Source organism: Bactrocera neohumeralis, chromosome 4 (genome assembly GCF_024586455.1).
Source record: "Bactrocera neohumeralis isolate Rockhampton chromosome 4, APGP_CSIRO_Bneo_wtdbg2-racon-allhic-juicebox.fasta_v2, whole genome shotgun sequence".
Lineage (NCBI taxonomy): Eukaryota > Metazoa > Arthropoda > Insecta > Diptera > Tephritidae > Bactrocera > Bactrocera neohumeralis.
The window spans coordinates 56,517,686-56,531,185 of NC_065921.1; the positions used below are offsets into that span (position 1 = coordinate 56,517,686).

The window sequence follows — 13,500 nt, forward strand, 5'->3', positions numbered from 1 at the left end:
AGAGCTTACTTGCACTCGCACATTACCCGGCGATTTAGATTAGAGAACCTTAACGGTATAAATTGAAAGCATTCAACTAGCGTCTTATTGAGAAGCCTGGCACTCAGCAAATCAACACTTGCTTTCCTCCTGCAAAATTAAGCTGATTCAGCTGTTCGTAAACTCACGAAAGCTTATTGGCACTCGCACACTTCCTGATTATTTAGATTAGAGACCCTTAACGGTATAAATTGAAAGCTTTCAACGAGCGTCTTATTGAGAAGCCTTGCGCTCAGCAAATCAAAACTTGCTTACACCATCCATCATAACAATGTTTTGCATAAGCAACATATGGCAATAAAGTTTAACCGCCAGCTGAGAATTTCCGATGGTCCAGCTAGCGCTTGCTGCAATTTCTATTTGAATAACTGTTATACGAAGGCACAATTTAGTTTGTATTAAAGGGTCTACGGTAAAATACGGAGACAAGTAAGTAATGGATTACGCGTCTAGTTCATGTGTTTTTCGTAAAGTTTTTGATTCAAAGCAGAGCTTCTGGCCTTTCTGTTGCAGGAGGACGGATATGCGTACGCGTCCAGTTGTTGTGGTGTGGAAAGAACACGAGCGTGCATTTTGACGCTTGCCGGCTTTGTTTTCCCTGGCCAGAATAATTGGTTGGTTGAAGGCGTTAAGCTAATGTCTACACAGCCGGCAATTTCAAAAGGTTAATGAAAGTTTCGTTTAAATGATTGCAACGCTGATTTCGTTTTGATAGAAAAAACTGAAGTTTTAAATGCAAATTTAGAAAAAAAAAAACAAAGTCAGAAGACTCACTTGATATGCCGTGTTTTGTTGGCTGTGCGGATTGTGTCGCGCCATGGCGCGCCATTCAGACTGTCGCTGACTAGCGTTTGTTTTGTGTGCGTGGCGACGCCGAGAACGAGTGTCGTGAGTCGTTTAAACGGCTTTTCTGTGCTTACTCGGTAGCACACAAATATCCTGCCAGTGATTAAAGTTCTGTGTTGGTGGGTGAATATATTGTTATTTTTTCCAGTAGCAAGCAATAAAATAAAATTAGATGTTTTGTTGTCAGGTGTACAGAAATGTTTTTTGAGTGCTTTGTGTACATATGTATGTGTAGTTGATTCTATTGCGAAAAATTTGCACGTACCTATGTTCCCTCCTGCAAACGTGAATTTGTAGTAAAGTAAACAAAAACAAGTAAGGAAGGGCTAAGTTCGGGTGTCACCGAACATTTTATACTCTCGCATGATAAAGTGATAATCGAGATTTCATTATACGTCATTTACATATTTTTCAAATACCGTATTTTTGTAAAGTTTTATTCCGCTGTCATCATTGGTTCCTAATGTACTATATATTATACAGAGAAGGCAACAGATGGAATTCAAAATAGCGTTATATTGGAAGAAGGCGTGGTTATGAACCGATTTCACCTATATTTCGTACATGTCATCAGGGTGTTAAGAAAATATTATATACCGAATTTCATTGAAATGGGTTGGGTAGTTCCTGAGATATGGTTTTTGGTCCATAAGTGGGCGAGGCCACGTCCATTTTCAATTTTTAAAAAAAACCTGGGTGCAGCTTCCTTCTGCAATTTCTTCCGTAAAATTTAGTGTTTCTGACGTTTTTTGTTAGTCCGTTAACGCACTTTTAGTGATTTTCAACATAACCTTTGTATGGGAGATGGGCGTGGTTATTATCCGATTTCTTCCATTTTTGAACTGTATATGGAAGTGCCTGAAGAAAACGACTCTGGGGAGTTTGGTTAACATAGCTATAGTAGTTTCCGAGATATGTACAAAAAACTTAGTAGGGGGCGGGGCCACGCCCACTTTTCCAAAAAAAATTACGTCCAAATATGCCCCTCCCAAATGCGATCCTTTGTGCCAAATTTCACTTTAATATCTTTATTTATGGCTTAGTTATGACACTTTATAGGTTTTCGGTTTCCGCCATTTTGTGGGCGTGGCAGTGGGCCGATTTTGCCCATCTTCGAACTTAGCCTTCTTATGGAGCCAAGGAATACGTGTACCAAGTTTCATCATGATAACTCAATTTTTACTCAAGTTACAGCTTGCACGGACGGACGGACGGACGGACGGACGGACGGACCTACCAGAAAAGAGTATTAAGCGAAAGAACTTTAGTCACCACGGGTATTGGCTCGACCAGGGTACTTTATTCATAATGTTAAAATTCTTAATTTATTCTTCAAAATGTCGTCTCCCACAATGTAATCCCGCTCCAATACTCTTCAATGCGCGTAGCGACTCACGATTAATGTCTTCAATTGACTCAAAACGGTTTCCCCGGAGCGGTCAACTCACGAAGAATTAATGCAGTATGCTACGGTGCAATGTCGTGGTGCAAAAACAATAGTAGTATTTTTTGATGACAGTTAATCGATAATCGAAGAAAAGTTTCATTATAACATTGATTTTTGGCCAGCTTTGACGTGGTTCACCTTTGCCACGATATTCGGCCGATTGATCATATGTTTCCCGATTGTAAGCATAGATCCAAGACTCATCGCCAGTAATAATATGTTTCACGCCATCCTGATAGTCGGAAAGCATTGTTTCACAGATGTTAACGCGACACTGTTTTATTAGGCATAAATGATCTTGATGATGGTTTTCCCTTTTCCTTCCGGTTTCCTCCTTTCCTGGTTTTCGTTAGGTTATATTTGAGGTGAAATGTTGTCAAAATAATGAAAACGAGTAGTCAAATAGTGTTAATTACGTTTGCTAGCATATTTCGCAAAACACGATCATATAAAATGACAACCAAACGAAAACAATCAAACTTTGATTTGTGGCAACATTAGACATTTAAATTTCAAAATGTTTTTTGACGATTTCCAGGTAAGGTTTATATTATATTTTTTAGGATATAATTTATTTATTATTGTAATTTTTTTCAGTTTCAGCGGCTAGTTCAAAAAGTTGAATCCAGGGAAGGAACATGGAACTTATAGCGACAGAACCCTTCGAAGGGCTAAATAACATGATCTGGCTGAAATATTAACGATGCCCTGATCGGAAGTGGCAACCAAATGAAACAACTTTTGCTGCTCTTTACGCGTTAGTTCTTGTAAAGTATTACAAAAAAAATTATTTAACAAACATTTCTTCAAGGCGGCCTTTAATCGTATCAGTCACACAAAAGTGAACAAGGTGCTGGAAAAGCCCCCACGATGAGCCCGCTCCATATATCATTGAAGTTTCTAAAACCGACTTTGCGTGCTGAAGAGAATTCCACTTCAAATCTAATAAATGTGAGTATATACATAATTCATGATAAATAAAAATATTACTATTTGTTTACCATGTGAATGCTTGTTATTATAGGACAGCCCATCGGCCTCAAGCTCTCCAACAACATTGTTGGAGTCGGACATTATATCTGAGAATACAATATCAACGTCATTCACATCATATGGCAATTTAAGAAGACGTCGAGGGCAAAAAACGATAATGAGTATACTCAAATAATTGAACGTGCGTCTCTACTCACATCAGCAACTAAAGCTGATGGTTGGGATGAGTTAGGCAACTTTTTGTCGTTAAATGGAAGAGAGTGGACCCAAGAATCTACATAATTATGAGCTCAAGCGGGGCATATGTGAATTGATATTTAACTACTAAAAGAAATTGCCAAGGTAAGAGCAGTTGCATAAGTGTATTTGTTAATAAACCCTAATTTTACTGTTTTGCTTTATAGCTCCACATCATGCCGTTCAAATTCGCAAAACTTTTTTTCTATGCTAGTCAAATGAAATGTTCCTTATCTTTTTTATAAACAATATTCACTGGTAAATTGAATATGTATATATGTACAACAGTTTGAATATTGAATAAAACTGAGTGATGGAAACTTTTTTCATTTAGTGTATTCATAGGTATTTTTATTTTTAAGTATAATTATAATTAATATAAATAATTATTTAATATGTTTTGTACGAGTATAAGATATACATTACATAAATAAGAATGTATTGAATTCAAACTGATATTACTTTTATTTCATCTAAATTTGAGAAGTTTATAAAATAGGATAAAGAGACTACAAATACGTATTATGCAATATTGTCCTATTATATTTCCATTCAACCTCTCCATTAGGAGTCATGAAATACTACATAAAACTTACATTAATCGTGTCTGCTGGCCTCCATAAATCGCTGCTTCGTCGAACTGATGGAAGCATTCCATTTTCCCTCAACTCCATTTTCAATTACCCGTATCAGTAATGCCATTTGCGTCTTTGCCCACGTTAGATAATCGTAGATATATAGACTTGCATATTATTAAGAAATAATGTAATATACAAATCGCGAGAACAATAACTTTCGTTTGTTCGGGGGTAACGTGCCGATCCGAAAACGTAATACACATTTTCCACCACATTTCTTGATTTGTATAGTCTATAATTAAATATCTTGTACGTCATCATTTCATTGCGGAAGCTGAATGGTTTCATCAAGTACCCTTTTTAGGGGTTCGAAAACGAAAAATTTGAGAGCCATTGAAAGAGCACATCTGATATGTTAAAATAACAAGATATTTTAATTTATTTAAATTTTATCATTTTTCAAAAGCTTTACTTTGCAAAAACATCATCTGATTCACGACCATAAGCTCCAACTTCTACAAACAAAAATTTATAGTCGGCATCAACCATAGCCATCCGAACAATGGTATATTTTTAACAATATATATATATATGTAGGCATATTTAAAATAACAGGATATTTTAATTTATTTAAATTTTATTATTTTTCAAAAGCTTTACTTTGCAAAAACCATCATCAGATTCACGACCATAAGCTCCAATTTCTACAAACAAAAATTTATAGTCGGCATCAACCATAGCCATCCGAACAATGGTGAAAATTCTCAAGCGTTTTTGAGAAGCGAAAATATAAACTTGGGAAATGCGCGAATAAAACAAGAAGCCTAATTGCCTGTCTCGAAAATAAATTGCGATAATAAATGAAAACGCGTCCGGTCGATTCGATGATTCTAATACCAATCCTTCTTTATTTAATTTCATTTAGTTGCTTAGCCTAAATCTTAAACTAACGGCTTAAACTAGTGGTAATGTTCATATGTATAAAAAAGAAAAAAGGGGTAAATATAATTATCTTCAACTTTTCGTTCAATATTGTAATAGATTATGGTAAGTATTAAGGTAAGTAGTAGATTAGTAGTATGAATGCATAATTAAGGTAAGTATACAATAATTTAAATAATTCAATATTTTATAATTTTTTATAATTCATTTTTCTTAATTTTAATTTCAGGTTTAAATATACATATACATCTTGTCGCTTGACGCAACACCGGCCACCTTGACAGGATCAGATTCCTTCAATATCCAGTGGAAGGACAGCCAGTTTGTGGATGGGGCGCTTAATCGTGCCCGTCTTGGTTGCTACTTCTGCGACTCGCACCTTGCCGTCTTGCCCTTCGACGGTTGCGACGACGCGCCCTAGTACCCACTGCTGCGGCGGCACGTTGTCCTCGTGGACGAGAACGAGGTCGTTGAGCTGCATATTGCGTTTGGGGTGCAGCCACTTGTTGCGCTCCTGAAGGCCCGTCAGGTATACTTTGGACCACTGTCGCCAGAACTGTTGCTTGAGACAGCAAACAAGTTGCCATCTCTCGCAACAACTAACTGGGCCGGTGTTAACGCCACGCCGTCGTTGGGATCTTGGCTCAGAGGTACTAGGGGGCGAGAGTTGAGGATGGCCTCCACTTCGGCCAACACTGTTGCTAACTCCTCTGCTGTGAGTAGCGCGCTGCCGGTTACCCGAACGATGTGGTGTTTGGCGGACTTCACCGCGGCTTCCCATAATCCGCCGAAGTGCGGCGCCCGCGGTGGTATAAAGATGAAGCTGCACCCTTCGTCTGCTGCGAATCTCTTCAGTTCTGGACCCATTGCCAGAAACGCCTCCTTCAGTTCGCGCAGCTTGCGATCGGCGCCGACGAAATTCGTGGCGTTGTCGCTGAATATCTTCGTCGGGATTCCTCGGCGTCCAATGAACCTTTTTAGGGCGAAAATAAATGAATTAGAAGATAGGTCCGAAACCAATTCTAAATGTACTGCTTTTGAAGTAAAGCAAACGAAAACTGCAATATATGTTTTTACGGGTGGTCGACCGCGTATTTTTAACGTTGTGTATATCGGACCACAAAAATCTACGCCACATATAAGAAAGGGCCGTAGTGCTCGAAGTCTTTCGACTGGCAAATTTCCCATTATTTGGTTTTGCAACTTCGGCTTGTAATGAAAACAATGTATACAGTTTCTTACGGTTCTACTGCAAGCTTCTCGGGCATTAATTAGCCATATGCGTTCTCGAAGAAGCGCAACCAACGCTTTAGCCCCAGCGTGGTGATTTCGAATGTGCAGGAACCGTAAATACATTGTAACGAAGTGCGAACTTTTATTTAATAAAAGCGGAAATTTGGCATCGTATGAGAGAGGTGCATTTAATAAGCGTCCTCCTACTCGGATTAATTTGAACGACAGCGTCTTATCCGAGTATTCATGCAAAAACGGGTTGAGTTTTTGCAAGTTTGCGGGTAGGGTGGTGCCTTTATGCAATTTTTGAATAACATCCGAAAATTCTGAATGTTGGACCACCTGTGCAATTTTTAGAAAGCTCAAGTTTAGCTCTTCTGAAGTCAGATCTTGGCCTCTGGAGGATTTTGGTGGTCGCCTGATCCATCGCAATAAGTATGCCACCACACGAAGCAATTTTTTATGAGAAGAGAATTTTTCAATAAGGTCCAATATTGAGTTTTTCTCAGCAGTCGACATTAATGTAAATGTATTTTTCTTCTTCTCTAATGCTTCGTCTTCTGGTGAGAGCTGGAAGTGGTTATTAATTGGCCATAATGCAGGGTCTTCTAGGAGGAACTGTGGACCGCCAAACCATATTGAATTATTCAATTCGTCCACGTTACAACCCCGAGACACTTGATCCGCAGGATTTTGTTTCGTTGGCACATGTCGCCAATGTACTTTGTCAGTCAACTCTTGGATTTCGGACACTCTGTTTGCGACGAAGGTTTGTAATGAGGAAGGATGTGTTTTTATCCAATGTAAAACAATTTCGGAGTCTGTCCAAAATGTAATTTTTTCGAAATGTCGATTCAACATAGGCGCAACTCTTGACCATAATTTTGAAAGAAGATGTGCTGCCGAGAGCTCAAGGCGCGGAAGAGATTTGGTCTTCAGCGGAGCCACTCTAGACTTTGCAGTAAGCAGCATACATTTAATAACACTAGCAGTTTGGCTTCGTATATATATGCAGCATCCGTACGCTCTTATTGAAGCGTTGGCTTTGAAATTCTGCCAGCTAGTGTCGAGGCGCAATGGAATCGACTCATCCCAATCTAGTTTCTGAATCCAAAGCTCTTGCAATAAGATTTTTGCTTTGGTAACTAGTGGGGCTAATAATCCAAGAGGATCGAAAAGGCGAGCAGAAACTGATAATATGTTTCGTTTAGTGGCTCGCAAATCATTAAAATTGTCGTCTAGGACAAATCGAAACAAATCCTCTTTCGGCAACCAATGGATTCCCAACGTTTTTGTAGAATTTTTGTCATTGAAGCTTAATGACTTTTCAGTGCAATCACTGTCGAAAAATTTAGGGTGGTTCGAAAACCACTTCGTTAAGGTGAATCCTGCCGAGTTTAATATTTTAACCACTTCACTTCTTATAAGATCTAGAGACTCAAAATTTTCAGATCCTGTCAATAAATCATCGACATAAAAGTTTCTTTTAATGGCCAATGAACCGAGTGGGTATTTAGTTGTATTAGCATCGCTGAGCATTTGCAAACACCGTGTTGCGAGAAATGGAGCAGGCGCAGTGCCGTATGTTACGGTGTTAAGTCGAAAAATTTGAATATGCTCTGAGGGATGCTCTCTCCACACAATAAGCTGACAATTTCTGTCTTCTTCGTGCACCATTATTTGGCGGTACATTTTAGTAATGTCTGCCGTTAAAGCGTACTTGTGTAAACGAAAACGAAGAAGAGTTGAATACAACTCTTCTTGGATGGTTGGGCCTACCATCAAAAGTTCATTCAATGAAATTTGAGATGAAGTACGACTCGAAGCGTCAAACACAACACGTAATTTTGTGCTTTCGGGTCTTAGAACGCATTGATGCGGAATGAAATAGTGTGGCTCACTCGGGATCTTATTATTTGTTGGGCTCATGTGACCCAGTGCTTTATATTCATTCATGAAGTCCAGATACATTCTACGAAGTTCTGGATTTTTCAATGTTTTCCTCTCCAGGGCCTGAAACCGCCGAACTGCGGTTTCATAGGAGTGACCGAGTAACTTATTTTATTTATTTGCGCCCACCACTGTACCACATAAATAATTCACCTCATACACTCGCAAGTACCACTTTTTATTTTCTTTAGTTATATGCTAAGTATATTTATGTATATACGTATGTCTATGCACACACTTCACAATACTTCCCTTCTCCTTTTTTTTTGATTCTATAGTAGGTATATGGGTAAGTATTTATTTAGCACTCCACTCCACTTCACGTTTATGTATGTATGTACATATATTTATATTTGGTTTTTATATTATGTTTAAATTCACGTTCACATATATATTTGCTTTTTATTTAGCCACTTTACTTTTCAAAGTATTCACGAATATATAAGTATTAAATACTTTTCCGCCACTTTTTCTTTTTGTTCTCACTCTCGTTTTGTGTTTTATATTTTATTTTTCCTTTATTTAGGTATCACGATCCCTGTACAACTTGGTCACTTCCACTATATATATGTATGAATTATGTACATATAGGTAGGTATGTATTTTTATATGTATTTTTAGTTAAGGTTATTTTTATTTTTTATTTCTTTGTTTTTTGTTTTTGTTTTTTCAGGTTTAATAATTTTATTTTTTTTTTTTAATTTTGGTCACCACTTTCACTTCGCCGAAAGCCGAACACCGAAAACCGAGATTGACAGGCAATTAGAAACGATATGGTTATTAAACCCGAAAACAATAAAATATTTTTAGTTCACGCACTAAGTCCCTGCTCGGGCGCCATGAAAATTCTCAAGCGTTTTTGAGAAGCGAAAATATAAACTTGGGAAATGCGCGAATAAAACAAGAAGCCTAATTGCCTGTCTCGAAAATAAATTGCGATAATAAATGAAAACGCGTCCGGTCGATTCGATGATTCTAATACCAATGCTTCTTTATTTAATTTCATTTAGTTGCTTAGCCTAAATCTTAAACTAACGGCTTAAACTAGTGGTAATGTTCATATGTATAACAAGTAAGGAAGAGTTAGTTCGGGTGTCACCGAACATTTTATACTCTCGTATGGTAAAGTGATAATCAAGATTTCATAATACGTCATTTACATATTTTTGAAATACCGTATTTTTGTAAAATTTTATTCCGCTATCATCATTGGTTCCTAATGTTTATACTCGTATTATACAGAGAAGGCATCAGATGGAATTCAAAATAGCTTTATATTGGAAGAAGGCGTGGTTGCGAACCGATTTCACCCATATTTCGCACATGTCATCAGGGTGTTAAGAAAATATTATATACCGAATTTCATTGAAATCGGTCTAGTAGCTCCTGAAATATGGTTCTTGGTCCAGAAGTGGGCGGCGCCACGCCCATTTTCAATTTTTACAAAAAGCCTGGGTGCAGCTTCCTTTTGCCACTTCTTCCGTAAAATTTAGTGTTTTTGACGTTTTTTGTTAGTCGGTTAACGCACTTTTAGTGATTTTGAAAATAACCTTTGTATGGGAGGTGGGCGTGGTTATTATCCGATTTCTTCCATTTTTGAACTGTATATGGAAATGCCTGAAGAAAACGACTCTGTAGACTTTGGTTGACATAGCTATAGTAGTTTCCGAGATATGTACAAAAAACTTAGTAGGGGGCGGGGCCACGCCCACTTTTCCAAAACAATTGCGTCCAAATATGCCCCTCCCTAATGCGATCCTTTGTGCCAAATTTCACTTAAATATCTTTATTTATGGCTTAGTTATGACACTTTATAGGTTTTCGGTTTCCGCCATTTTGTGGGCGTGGCAGTGGGCCGATTTTGCCCATCTTCAAACTTAACCTTCTTATGGAGCCAAGGAATACGTGTACCAAGTTTCATCATGATATCTCAATTTTTACTCAAGTTACAGCTTGCACGGACGGACGGACAGACGGACGGACGGACGGACGGACAGACAGACATCCGGATTTCGACTCTACTCGTCACCCTGATCACTTTGGTATATATAACCCTATATCTGACTCTTTTAGTTTTAGGACTTACAAACAACCGTTATGTGAACAAAACTATAATACTCTCTTTGGCAACTTTGTTGCGAGAGTATAAATATATTGTGGAACGAAAAGGTTTTACAACGTCAGCCGATGATAATACCGGCAAATTAAATAAAAAACAAGTAAGGAAGGGCTAAGTTCGGGTGTCACCGAACATTTTATACTCTCGCATGGTAAAGTGATAATCGAGATTTCATAATACGTTATTTACATATTTTTCAAATACCGTATTTTTGTAAAATTTTATTCCGCTATCATCATTGGTTCCTAATGTTTATACTCGTATTATACAAAGAAGGCATCAGATGGAATTCAAAATAGCTTTATATTGGAAGAAGGCGTGGTTGTGAACCGATTTCACCCATATTTCGTACATGTCATCAGGGTGTTAAGAAAATATTATATACCGAATTTCATTGAAATCGGTCTAGTAGCTCCTGAGATATGGTTCTTGGTCCATAAGTGGGCGGCGCCACGCCCATTTTCAATTTTTAAAAAAAAGCCTGGGTGCAGCTTCCTTCTGCCATTTCTTCCGTAAAATTTAGTGTTTCTGACGTTTTTTGTTAGTCGGTTAACGGACTTTAAGTGATTTTCAACATAACCTTTGTATGGGAGGTGGGCGTGGTTATTATCCGATTTCTTCCATTTTTGAACTGTATATGGAAATGCCTGAAGAAAACGACTCTGTAGAGTTTGGTTGACATAGCTGTAGTAGTTTCCGAGATACGTACAAAAAACTTAGTAGGGGGCGGGGCCACGCCCACTTTTCCAGAAAACTGCTTTCAAATATGCCCCTCCCTAATGCGATCCTTTGTGCCAAATTTCACTTTAATATCTTTATTTATGGCTTAGTTATGACACTATATAGGTTTTCGGTTTCCGCCATTTTGTGGGCGTGGCAGTGGGCCGATTTTGCCCATCTTCGAACTTAACCCTCTTATGGAGCCAAGGAATACGTGTACCAAGTTTCATCATGATATCTCAATTTTAACTCAAGTTACAGCTTGCACGGACGGACGGACAGACGGACGGACAGACGGACGGACGGACAGACAGACATCCGGATTTCGACTCTACTCGTCACCCTGATCACTTTGGTATATATAACCCTATATCTGACTCTTTTAGTTTTAGGACTTACAAACAACCGTTATGTGAACAAAACTATAATACTCTCCTTAGCAACATTGTTGCGAGAGTATAAAAAAGGGGTAAAAATAATTATCTTCTTATCTACTTTTCATTCAATATTGTAATAGATTATGGTAAGTATTAAGGTAAGTAGTAGATTAGTAGTATGAATGCATAATTAGGGTAAGTATACAATAATTTAAATAATTCAATATTTTATAATTTTTTATAATTCATTTTTCTTAATTTTAATTTCAGGTTTAAATATACATATACATCTTGTCGCTTGACGCAACAAATGGTATATTTTTTCTTTCAGTTGAAATACTCGGAACCACTGTTCGCAGTCGCGCTATGTGTTCCCCATCCAATGCTCCAGAGCAATTAGAGCAATAAGAGAATTTCCATTCATTTTTATAAACTCATTCTTTAGAACTTCAAAAACTGCATCACACGTCTTATGCAATATATGGCAAATGGTAGATTTTCCCAACAGACAAATATTCATTTGGTTATCGACCGAGATCTCTTCACGGAATCTTGTATTTCTTTTATAAATATTGTATAGTCGAAAAAGTATTTTTGTATTTTGTCAATAGATGTCGTTGCAGTCGTAATTATCCGATACTGTATCACTTCGTGTAGTACAACAGTAGTTCGCTAGATTCCGTTTTGAAAATTTTGAAGTGAAAGATGCACCGCGCTCTGGTCGACATATCGTTGAAAAAGTCGATGAAATTATGGAAAAGATTGACCAAGATCGTCACACAAGTAGCCATGACATCGCTAAGGAACCTAATATTCATCATAGCCATGACCTTGCACCATCGGAATACCATTTGTTTCGGTCAATACACAATGGAGTAAAGTTGGCTTCAAGAGAAGCCTGATAAAATTACTTGTCGCAGTTTTTCTCCATGAAACCAGAAAAGTTTTACACTGATGGAATAGTGTCTCTAGCAGAAAAATGCAAAAAGAGGTCGACCAAAATAGAACATATTGTGTTCATCAAAATTCTTGATATTAAAAAAAATAAGTAGAAGTTTGATTAGAAATACGAAAATACTTTTTCGACTACCCCATAAATGAGGTAAGGCGCACAAGTCGAAGATTTCTAGAGTAATCCTCGGGATGTTTTTCAACCACTTTGGGTCCTGAGAAACCAGCTTAAATCTAAGTGCGGTGTAAAATCCTTAGCTAGAACGATTCTTTTAGCCTGGTCTAATCCTTCACTGCTTTGGCTTTCTTTACTTCTATTTTCTTCATGCTTTTAGTTGCAATAGCAAATTTTTTATAAATATAGAAATTTTTTTTGTTTTTTCACGCACTTGTTTAAAATGAATTATATGTTTAATATAACAGCTTTTAAAATTTTCTGTTGACAATTGCCATCTATAGTGAAAACGGGTTGTCAATCATCTGACACCAAAACTTAACGACAGGCTTAGAACTGATGTTGTAATGAAAACGCATTTGACATTAGCTGAACAGCTGCTCGTTGAAGCAGTTTAATGAAAACCAAGCATAACTATTTTTTATAGACAATAATATTAATAATATGTGGCGACTATATTGTATGTAAGATCGCTTAGAAGATTTTGTCCTTTCCGAAGTTTACCCTATTTGGACGAAGATAGTATTGCAGATAATACTCCGAGATATCTTTGGAATTAAAATCTGTCTATCAAGTTATTTATCTATTCCATAATAATAATAATATAATTATGATAGCAATTGCAAATGACTGATAAAATCATAAAAAGATTAATCTTCTATAACATTTATTTATAACATCTGGTGACCGACTTAGATGAAAAGCGAGCAGAGCGTTGATGCGGTGATGCAAAGCAGCAAACAAAGTCAACGGGCGAGCTGTCCAAACTGGCTGACAAGTTGGCTTTCTCACCCCAACTCCGTTGATTAGTCTCGTACTTTCGGTCGTTCTTCCTGCACGTCGCGTGGCTCTTTTGGTGGAGCCTTCACGTTGGCAATTGGCGACAGGACAGC

At 37.5% G+C, this 13,500-nt stretch overlaps 1 long non-coding RNA gene across 3 annotated transcripts; it reads left to right on the top strand.

The window, feature by feature from the left end:
- Nucleotides 1–341: 341 nt before the first annotated feature.
- LOC126754667 (uncharacterized) lies at nucleotides 342–3,900 on the top strand. Of its 3 annotated transcripts, none has more exons than XR_007666320.1 (7): nucleotides 342–468; nucleotides 530–1,004; nucleotides 2,686–2,870; nucleotides 2,930–3,089; nucleotides 3,144–3,283; nucleotides 3,357–3,667; nucleotides 3,730–3,900. It is a non-coding gene; the product is annotated as an uncharacterized LOC126754667 (long non-coding RNA). The 3 variants fall into 3 exon arrangements; XR_007666318.1 differs by having other exon boundaries at nucleotides 553–1,004; XR_007666319.1 differs by having other exon boundaries at nucleotides 553–1,004; nucleotides 2,758–2,870.
- Nucleotides 3,901–13,500: the final 9,600 nt, after the last annotated feature.